The sequence below is a fragment of the Myotis brandtii genome, unplaced genomic scaffold (assembly GCF_000412655.1).
Source record: "Myotis brandtii unplaced genomic scaffold, ASM41265v1 scaffold1186, whole genome shotgun sequence".
Taxonomy (NCBI): Eukaryota; Metazoa; Chordata; class Mammalia; order Chiroptera; family Vespertilionidae; genus Myotis; species Myotis brandtii.
The window spans coordinates 694,301-704,326 of record NW_005354120.1 but is presented as its reverse complement, the minus strand read 5'-3'; the positions used below and the strand labels follow the sequence as shown (position 1 = coordinate 704,326).

The 10,026-nt window shown below is 39.3% G+C and overlaps 1 protein-coding gene and 1 long non-coding RNA gene across 3 annotated transcripts in view; one reads left to right on the top strand and one right to left on the bottom strand.

Moving 5' to 3' along the window:
* The window catches only part of NRCAM (neuronal cell adhesion molecule), a 211,018-nt gene that overhangs the window by 11,833 nt on the left and 189,159 nt on the right, over window positions 1–10,026 (top strand). The window lies entirely within an intron of this gene.
* LOC106724281 lies at window positions 8,693–10,020 on the bottom strand. Its single transcript, XR_001360034.1, has 2 exons — window positions 9,927–10,020; window positions 8,693–9,389 (listed from the first exon to the last, which is right to left on the bottom strand). It is a non-coding gene; the product is annotated as an uncharacterized LOC106724281 (long non-coding RNA).

The following is a 10,026-nucleotide window of genomic DNA, read 5'->3' as shown; positions in this document are numbered from 1 at the left end:
AGGGGGCTGTGACACAGTGGGTGAGCAAGTGGATTAGTGAGTAAATGCAAGGAATATTTCCAGAGCATCTGCAGCAGCATTGAGCTAGGCAGTATACCCACTGTCCCACCATATCTTCACAAGGACATTGTGAGGCAGGTGAAATTATATCCATCTTACAAGTTGGCAACCGAAGCTTAGGAAAAGTTAGCGATTTGCTCCAATTCACCAAGCTAGTAAGTAAAGGAGCCATGAGTCAGAAGTTGTTGAGAGTCTTCCACAGTGCTCTTCTGGTTGTTCGGTAGAAGTTCATAGTGGCTAATGTTGGAGTGGTTACCTTTAGAGAGTCTATGTGCTTTTTATTTTAGTAGATTAACTTGTTAAGAAAAAACATTAATAGACCTGGGCTACTTGGAATAGAGCCTGCCGTTCCTGCCCTCGCTTCAACCTGAGGCTGGGAGCTAGCTCGTAGGAGCCAGGGGACCGACCCAGTATTTCTTTGGGTTGCCCTTTAAGTTTGTGTTGTCTTTACTGGAGAATACTACCAAACTCTGCCATGATCTGCCTGGACGGAGTTTTTCCCACCATCAAGAAAGCTCTGCTCTGCAGAAATGCGTTCCTTTCCCCTCCTCTGGAAAACTCAGCAGACACAACTCTTAAGTGACTCCCTGGCTCAGCACCACACAATTAGCAGTTGCCATGCACCCTCTTTGCAGACCTCCGCTGCTTTCCTGAATGACAGCAGGAAACTCGCACTCCCATTTAAGGACTGCTTTTCTAAAATTGCTAGTCAGGCAGCTAATCGCTTTGAATTGTGAGTCTTTTTTCTTGATTGTTGCATAAAATTCCGTGTCTCTCCGTTTTCAGCCTGGCGGCTGTGGACAGAGGGCTCCCTGCACCCCCCCTCCCCCCACCACCACCCAGGCACCTTTCTGCCTTGGGTAGGTGGGGATTGTCCTGAAGTCACAGAGGTACATGCGGAGGCAAGCCTGAAGCAACTCTTTACCGTCCTCTTAAAAATTTTTGCCAAAATTTAAAACACTATTTGCCTCTGGATATAAAATGAAGGCCCTTTTTTTTTTGAACTCAGTAACACTCATAGTTGTCTATTACCTCTTTACCGTCCTCTTAAAAATTTTTGCCAAAATTTAAAACACTATTTGCTTCTGGATATAAAATAAAGGCCCTTTTTTTTTTTGAACTCAGTAACACTCATAGTTAATTGTCTGTTATCTGCCAGGAAAGTTGTAATTAGTCTTCCTATGCAATTTACCATGTGACTTAGGATATGTGGATTTTTTTAAAAAGTCAAGGGCAGGGGTATTTTTAGATACCGTTGATTTTTGTCCCCTGAGTATAAAAGTAATACATAGTCTTTACAGATAATTTATAAAATGAAAAAAAAAATCCATCCTGATGCAGCCTGTGCCTGCCATGTTCGGCGCATGCCCCCTGGTGGTCAGTACACATCATAGCAACCAGCTGTTCAGTTGTTCTGCCATTTAGTTTATTTGCATATTAGCCTTTTATTATATAGGACTAGAGGCCCGGTGCACGAAATTCGGGCATGAGGTGGAGTCCCTCAGCTGGGCCTGCACCCTCTCCAACCCGGGACCCCTCGGGGGATGTCTGAGTGCCAGTTTAGGCCCTGGGGGATCGGTCCTAAACTGGCAGTCGGACATCCCTTTCACAATCTGGGACCGCTGGCTCCTAACCGCTCGCCTGATCGCTCCCTAACTGCCCCCCTGATGGCCTGATAGCCCCTAACCGCTTCTGCCTTGGCCCCTGCCACTGTGGCTTTGTCCAGTAGGATGTCCAGAAGATATCTGGTCTACTTAGCATATTACCCTTTTATTAGAATAGATTATTAATAATGAACTACAGCGTTCGCTAATGACTGGTTACTATAATCATGCTGCATTCATTTCCCGTATGCGCCTTATGCACAGGAGCACCATTTCTCTCCACTAATATTCGCAGCAAATATTTTAGCAGCTGATTGCGATGTCATTAGTCTTTTTTTAAAAATATATATTTTATTGATTTTTTACAGAGAGGAAGGGAGAGGGATAGAGAGTTAGAAACATCGATGAGAGAGAAACATCGATCAGCTGCCTCCTGCACACCCCCTACTGGGGATGTGCCCGCAACCAAGGTACATGCCCTTGACTGGAATCGAACCCGGGACCCTTCAGTCCGAAGCCCGATGCTCCATCCACTGAGCCAAACCGGTCAGGACTATATCACTATCTTAATATGTGAGCTTAAGTGTGATTTCCATTAAGAATAAATGTGATTGCCATGACCCATCCCATGTAACATCATTAAACATCCCCCAGTCCTGCAGTAACATAGAAAGTTATCATTCAAATAACCCAAGTCCAAATGCATGTGGCCTACCCACTTCCATCCCTGTATCCCTGTAGTAAGCTTCATGGTTCACAAGTCCTGCCCTCCTGTTATTATCTGGGCAACCTGCAATGCCTATGGATAAGGCAGTTACATACGCAATGGCTCCTTTGGGTGCCTAGTGCTGGATTTTCTGGTACAACAAGTGATTTTTGCTTGTCACTTTCACCTTATCAGCCCATTGTGGGAAGAGCAGCTACACCTCATGGTAGATTTGGGTCTTCAGTTGAAAGGAAGAGGTGGCAGCAGCTCCCCTGTCCTCTGAACAGGTTCCGGAGCACAGCACAGAGGGTTCTGTTCACACCAATGTCTTTGGGCCTCTTTTTGAAGAAGCTTTTTTATGTTTTACCAGAAAATTCATTAACAAGTTTCTTAAAGAGGGAGACTGCTTGTTGTATTTAAACTGTGACTTTTAAATGCTTTTGTTTATATGGTGGTTTTCTTGGCCCTAAAAGCCTTTGTTGTTGTTGCCGTTTTGAATTTAGAATGAGCCATTCTTTCCCCAGCCTTTCTAAAGCACATGGCTTCTGTCAGAGCACTTTCTCCATCTCATCCGTGTAGCCTATTCATGGAGCTCTTACTCTGGCTATATAAACTCCTGGAACAAGTGGGTGGTGTCTTGTCTTATTCATCTGTATATCCATAGTGGCCTTTGTAGCACCTTACATCAGAGATGTTCAGTAAGTAGTTATTAATCATTTACAAAAATATGTTTACTTACCCTAAACTTTTGAGAATGCTTTTATAGCATCAAGTTTTCTTGAACCAACAAAGGGAATATATCACTTCTCCAAGGAAGCCCTGGGACACCTGTGTGCATTAGCGTGTCCTCTGTGCCCTGGCACCCCGTGTTGCTTTCTGGATGGTCATGTGGCCGTTTTGCCTGCTGGTCACATCTATCACTTTGCAGAAGAGCAAAAATATTGTTTCCTTGGTCAGAGTAGGGGATGGAGTGTTATTAGATGGTTATGTCTGGCACTCAGGAATGCTTGAATATAGCTTGGCATCCTGTGAGATTCCCAAGGGCTGTCTCAGCTCCAGAAACAAACAGAAAAAAGCCCTACTCTAGTGTGAAAAGCTGGGCTTGTGATGATAAACTAATGCAGAAGGTCCTAGTAAATTGGACCAGCGCATATGATTTAGGCCCAAGGCCTACGTGGGGCTCTTGCTTCAAATTTTACCACCCAGGAGCCAAGAATTAAAACAGCAAAGTTCATCTTCCCACTTTCTCAAGAAGTACCCAAGGAAATAAATTTTAGCTCAAAATTTCCCTTTCTTCATTACCTTTGTACCCCAACTATTCCACGAAGGCATTTTTATGACCAATAGATTCAGTGTCTAACATCTACTAGGTAAAATTGATTCTCATCTTAAACTTGTTTGCTTAAGAGTGTCTGCAAAAAGAAGTAAATCTGAATGAGGTAAAATTGATTCTCATCTTAAACTTGTTTGCTTAAGGCCTCAGAGTGTCTGCAAAAAGAAGTAAATCTGAATGTTCCTTAGTTGTAATTTTAATCTGAACAAAACAAATTTAGTCTTTAAAGGAGGCTGTAGGAAATTCTATTTTGTTTAGTCTATAGTCTGTGACAGATTTCTCAGTTTTTTAAGAAGGAAATCTAATTCCGGTGGATAACATCAGTGCATAAATACCAAGCAAACGTTGGAGGCTGATATAAGCAGGAGGTGGTTGGAAAAATATCATTAGCATGATTGAAAGCATATATGGATTTTATATGGTGTGAAGTAGTTATGAAAGATGTTATATTTTAAGCCTAGAAACGTGGGTGGACTGCCATCTTGACTAGATTTAAAATTAACCACAGTCTTGAGGCTTTAACGTGTATATATAATGTGGGAGATGTGTTACAGAAATAGATATAGCAAATGTTGGAGTTTTATCCATTCTACTTTCACTGCTACTTTGTGGCATATAGAAAGAGCTATTTATTGTAATATCAAGGAAATAGAGATATTACAAGAAAATAGTGTATGAAATGTTTAGTTATCTGAACAAGTTTTGGTTTTATTAATGTGTGTAGAAGTGACATGATGATTACTAATGTATTGTCCCAGAAATTTTTGACAAAATTTCCTTCTCGATATTTGCTTAATCACTCTCATCAAAATATATATTTTTTGCTATTCATGTCTATGATCTTTGGATATGATAATTTTACAGTGGGACTGGAGAACAGTGGGAACCTGTATGCCATACGTGAAAACATATTCTGTTGCCTTACTCTCTGATTTTATTTCTGAGGGCTCTGAGACACTTGACGTAGCAAGTGAGATGGAAAAAAGCCCTCCCAGTACAAAACAATGTACTCCAAGTCCAGATTGTCTAGGACAGCTTTAACTAGGAACTTTGGAAAACATTGATTCAAGGTTGGATCTTTCCCAAGATTTCAGCACTATATTTAATTCCTTCCGGTATAATTATTTGCATCAATTATATCATATCTTTGGGGCACTTTTGGATTTTAGAAAATAATTATATCATATCTTTGGGGCACTTTTTCTGATTTTAGAAAAATATAGAGAAATATGATTGAATTCTTCACCAAGTCTATAAAATAAATCAGAAGTCCCACCAGAATGAATGATTCTGTTTCTCAATATTCTCAGACAGCTGGGATGACTTTTTTTTTTGTAAGGCCCAGTTTATTATTTAAAATTTTTTTCTTTACTTTTAAATTTTTTATTAGTTTATTGGGGTGACATTGGTTAACACAATTATATAGGTTTCAAGTGTATGATTTTATAATACATCATCTGTTTATTGTATTGTGTGTTCACCATCCAAAGTCAAGTCTCCTTCCATCACCATTTATTTCTCCTTTAACCTCTTCTACCTCTCCCCAAGCCCCTTTCCCTCTGGTAATGTTGTCTGTATCTATGAGTTTTTGTTTTTGTTTTTTGCTTAGTCTATTAATAAACCTAAAAATATCTTAGTTTTTATTACTATAAAATTATCAGTTAAGATTGATATTTTGCTTATCAGATAGCATTTTCTCCAAAGTATGCTGAAGGTCAGCTTCAACACTTGGAAACATTGTATATCCTTTAAATTTTTTGTTTGTTTCTTAAACACCTAAAGCATTAGGGATGCAAAGGGAAAATTTAGTTTGAGTTTACATGTTAAAGCTAATCAGCAGCATATTTTATGATAAGAAAATAGGTTAATTAATGTGGGAGAATTCAAAGATGGATAATTCATTTCAACAAACATTTTAGGTAGGGCATAATAATGTTTTGCTCTCAGGAATTCTTAGTCTACTAGGGGGAGAAAAACTTGTCCATAAGTAAAATTACCCAAAATTTGGGAAAACACACACACACATTCTGTAAGCATCATATGAATAAATAACTAAGAAACTACTTGGGAACAAAAAATATTTGAAGAGGAGAAACATAATGAGCTAATAACATCTGTTGACATTTCTTCAGGAACAAAATTTCATTAAATCAATTACAATTTTTGTTTATATTTTTAAGGAAAATGCTTTCAAAGTCTTTTCAGTAGACTATACTTCATAAATACTTTTAAAATTTCAAGAAAATATCATTAGTAATTGATTCTATATTTTGATAAATGTACTAATGTAAATAGTCAAGAATGGTGGTGATGGTGGGGGTGGAGGTAGAAGAGGGCATAGAGGGGATAAATGGTGATGGAAAAATAAAATAAAATAATTATAAATTAGTGTCAAAAATTTATGTTTGTGGGCAGATCAGTATATAGACTAGTAATTATAAGCCTGTGTGTATAAAATTACTTATATAATTAGAATTAATTGGAATATGCTTATAGCCTTTGAAAATTCTGTAATTGTTAACATGAATTACATTATAAATGTATAAGTTAAACAATTAAAATAAAGTTAAAATTATATTAATTGTCTGCATGACAATCTTCTGTTTTATTGAAGAATCTTTAATTTGGCTTCACAAAGGGGGAAATATATGGAATCCATTTAGTATTTTTAATATGGTTTATGTTTTGGGTACTTTTAAAGTACAATGAATGCACAAGGCATGGAGATATGGAACGGAATGACATACCTCGATGTGGGGTTGGGGGGACAAGAAGAATTATAAACCAAATAACATATATGTATAACCCATAGACACGGGCAACAGGGTAGTGAAGACCTGGGGGGTGGGGGGTGAGTAGGGCCTGGGAGGAGGTGGGTAAAGGGGGAGAAAATGGGAGGTATCTGTACTACTGTCAACAATAAAAAATACTTAAAGTACAATGCAAATCAGGACCAAATTGTCTGTTAAGTGCCCCCCTTTTAGTTGATCACAGGACAATTCAGTAGATTTATTGAATCAATTACAATTTTGTACTGTCCTAAACAGGTCATCTTCAATGTACTGTTGAGAGGTTTGTATCCTAGGTTACCTGTGTGAGAGTGTATCCCTAAAGTTCCACCAGCTTTATCAACACTTTTGGAGAGTGAATCTTTCAGAATCATATGGTTTCTTATGGTATTTGCTTTGCTTCGTGTTTGTTTTGTTTCTGGTTTGAGGAATCTGTTCAGCAGCATGTTTGTTAGGTCAGCTGGCCCTCAGCACCGCAGTGATACAAAGTCAGGCAAACAGATGGAGAAATTTAATTTTCAGTTAGGAAAGGGTTCCATAGCAACATCGGAGTGAAATATGTGTCTGGTTACATTTACGGGGCTACTGTTGTTGCAAACCAAACATACACATACCTGTGATCTGGAGAGGGACATTTAAAATACATGCGGCTCATCTATTCTCTTAATGGTTTTTTCTCTTTTTCAATGGATACTTTTTAAAAAAATTTATTTCAGAAATATTGAGTGTGTGTGTGTGTGTGTGTGTACTTAGCAAGTCAGATGGCTTTTGACAAGACTTAAACTTCATTTGGTAAATTAAAAAAATGTTCCCCCCTTATTGCTATGCATAGAAATTAGTCTTTCAGAAACCATGTTTAGATTATATTTTCAGCAGAAGTGAGCGGGTGTGAAAGCGCGATTCCATGTGGCCTAGGCTGCTGCAGGAAGAGCTGGTGCTAAATATACCACAGTGGGATCTAGGCAGCGCATCAAAGCCTGGTGAGGAGCGTGATAAAAATAACAGCCCTGTCCAGCCCCCTCTATCTGAGAGAGAGTCAACCTCAAAGCTCAAATAATTAGTGCATTTTCATCCTCATACTATATTCAGTGATGATGAAAGGGCACAATAGTGATACTGAGGCATGATAAGATACTGAACTACTTCTCAAAACATGAAAAAAAAATTGAACTGTACAATATGTTTAGTGCTTGGGTCTTTTTTATATAATTGCTTGACAACGATAGATAAGCAATGTGTGGTTTATATGGTAACTTTTAGAGAGAAAATATTTTTAACTGAATTTTCTTATTTCCCAACCATTTTCATAAATGGATATTTATATGACACCTCATATTTGTATGGTCACTTTTTTTTAACTCCTCAAAATATTTTCACTTAAAAAGTGTGATCTTTCACACGGTTCTTTGTTAAGAATTTCCTTTAGATATATAAGAAAAGAAAGTTGATTTTAGAAACAAGATCATGCTTTGCAAAAACATTAAATATGAAAAATTCCAGCAAATTGCCAAAGCCTAGATATAGATAGGCTTTCAGTATAGATAATTATATTACTGAGCAAACAATGGATTCATTTGAAAAACAAAACAACAAAATACACCTTAGTCATGCTATAGGAACCCTATAAATAGAACCTCAGTTTTTAATTTTGGAATTAATCAGTCTTAAAAACCATGTTTTGTAAGATGCCACACGATAAGTCAAATAGCTTCTTAAAGTTTAAATCGGGTATAAATTCAAAATGAAAATGCTATATATATAATTTCTATCTAATACAATTATCCAATATTATGTGTAAAAAAGATGAACCTGGAATTTTAACAGAATAGTATTTCAAGACAATTGCTTTATGGATATAGTGTTTACAGTGGTTTATTCTAGTCAAGTAGGCACCTTTTTTACAACATCTTCAGTGTCACAGTCTGTGCGACTTCCATGCCCATCATTGGTTGAGGCAGCCACTTTCACTCCCCAGTTGGGGTTCATGCCAGGGGAAACCGATCAATCTTTCTCTTTCTCCCCCTTCCTCTCTCTAAAAAATAAAATTTAAAAAGGATTGGTTCACCTCAAACCTTGAGGGGAGGGATGAAGGACAGGTAAGTTTGTAGGGTTCTTTTATTGTTGGGGCGTTGCCCAGATCTTCAGGGACCCCAGAAAGGCAGGGAAGTGGAATAAAAATTAACCCAGGGATACTGCTAGATGAGCTCAGGAGGGTATAGAAATGTACCATTTTATTACAAAGATTCTCTCACACACATACACACACACAAAGTCCCCAAAAATAGCATCTCAAAAAGGAAACTACCAATTCCCACCTGCAAAATGGAGGAGTGAGAGGGGTCAGAGGTCAGATAGTGTGAGTTTCTTAACTCACTTGGGGCCAGTGGGAAGGTATAACAGAACCAATCTAAATGTAGCTGCTGTTACCTTAAGGCGCCTGTAAAGAACAGGGGGTTCCTGAAGACCCAGCCATTCCTAGAATGCTCAATATGGGCATCTTTCCAAAGCCACTAGGCAGGAATTTGGCATTTCGGAATTTTGTTCTATGGATGTTTAAGAGAATAGAATCCCTTCCACCCAGAACTGGCACCCTTTATGGTTCAAAATTAAGAATTGGGGAAGGATGACAGGGCAGCTATTATAAGAGCGTGCCCAGCACGTGTGCCCTGGGCTCATGGCCCTGGTTCCTGTCTAGTCCCTGGGAATATTTATATTTAATATATTTTTATATAAATACACAGAAATAGAAAATATAAAATCTGAGGGGTTACAGGAGAAAGGTGGGGCGCTTTGCAAGAAGCCAGAACTGGAGAGGACTGCTCAGGCCAATTTGACCTCCTCTTTAACCCCTTTGGCTTCTTGCTTGTCCTCCTTGGTTTTCTCCTCTTCTGTGACTTCTGAAACATAAAAGTGCAGGGATGGCCAAGGACAGACCCTCTGGAAAGACCCATGGGATCTTCCCTTACCAAAAAACCCCTTCCCCACACTACAGCTCACTGGACATAAAAAAAAAAGCCCATCCCAGGTCTACCCAGTGAGCCCTGTTGAGAACAAACAGGTCTGACCGGTTTCCCAACCTGCTAGAGCCTGAACCTGGTGGGAGGAGGCAGCCCCCTGGGAAACTGGGGTGAAATGCCAGGAAAAGGGCTTGGGTGGTATGTGAGGGCCACACTCCTGACCACAGGGAGCCCAGGCATGTCCCTGGCTTTGGAGCCTGGCAGGGCTCGATAATCTGGTGGAGATGATGAATTGAGTTTCATTCCTTTGTAAGCCTTGCCACTTCTGGGAGCCACTGAAAGGCCAAGGAGCTGAGGAAGATCCCCACAGGAGCTGGCAGGGCCCAAGTCAGCTCCCTCCTCCCAGTGCCCTACATAGATTCATCATCCTCCAGTACTGGGGCTCAAGACCCAAATCTTTGCCTAACCCATACCCACCTTTCTTCTCTTCTGGGTCTTTCTCTTTTTCATCCTCAGTTTTGACTCTCTTGGCTTTTTTGAAGTTGGAAGAGTTCTTGCGACCACCTTCTCCCTCCTC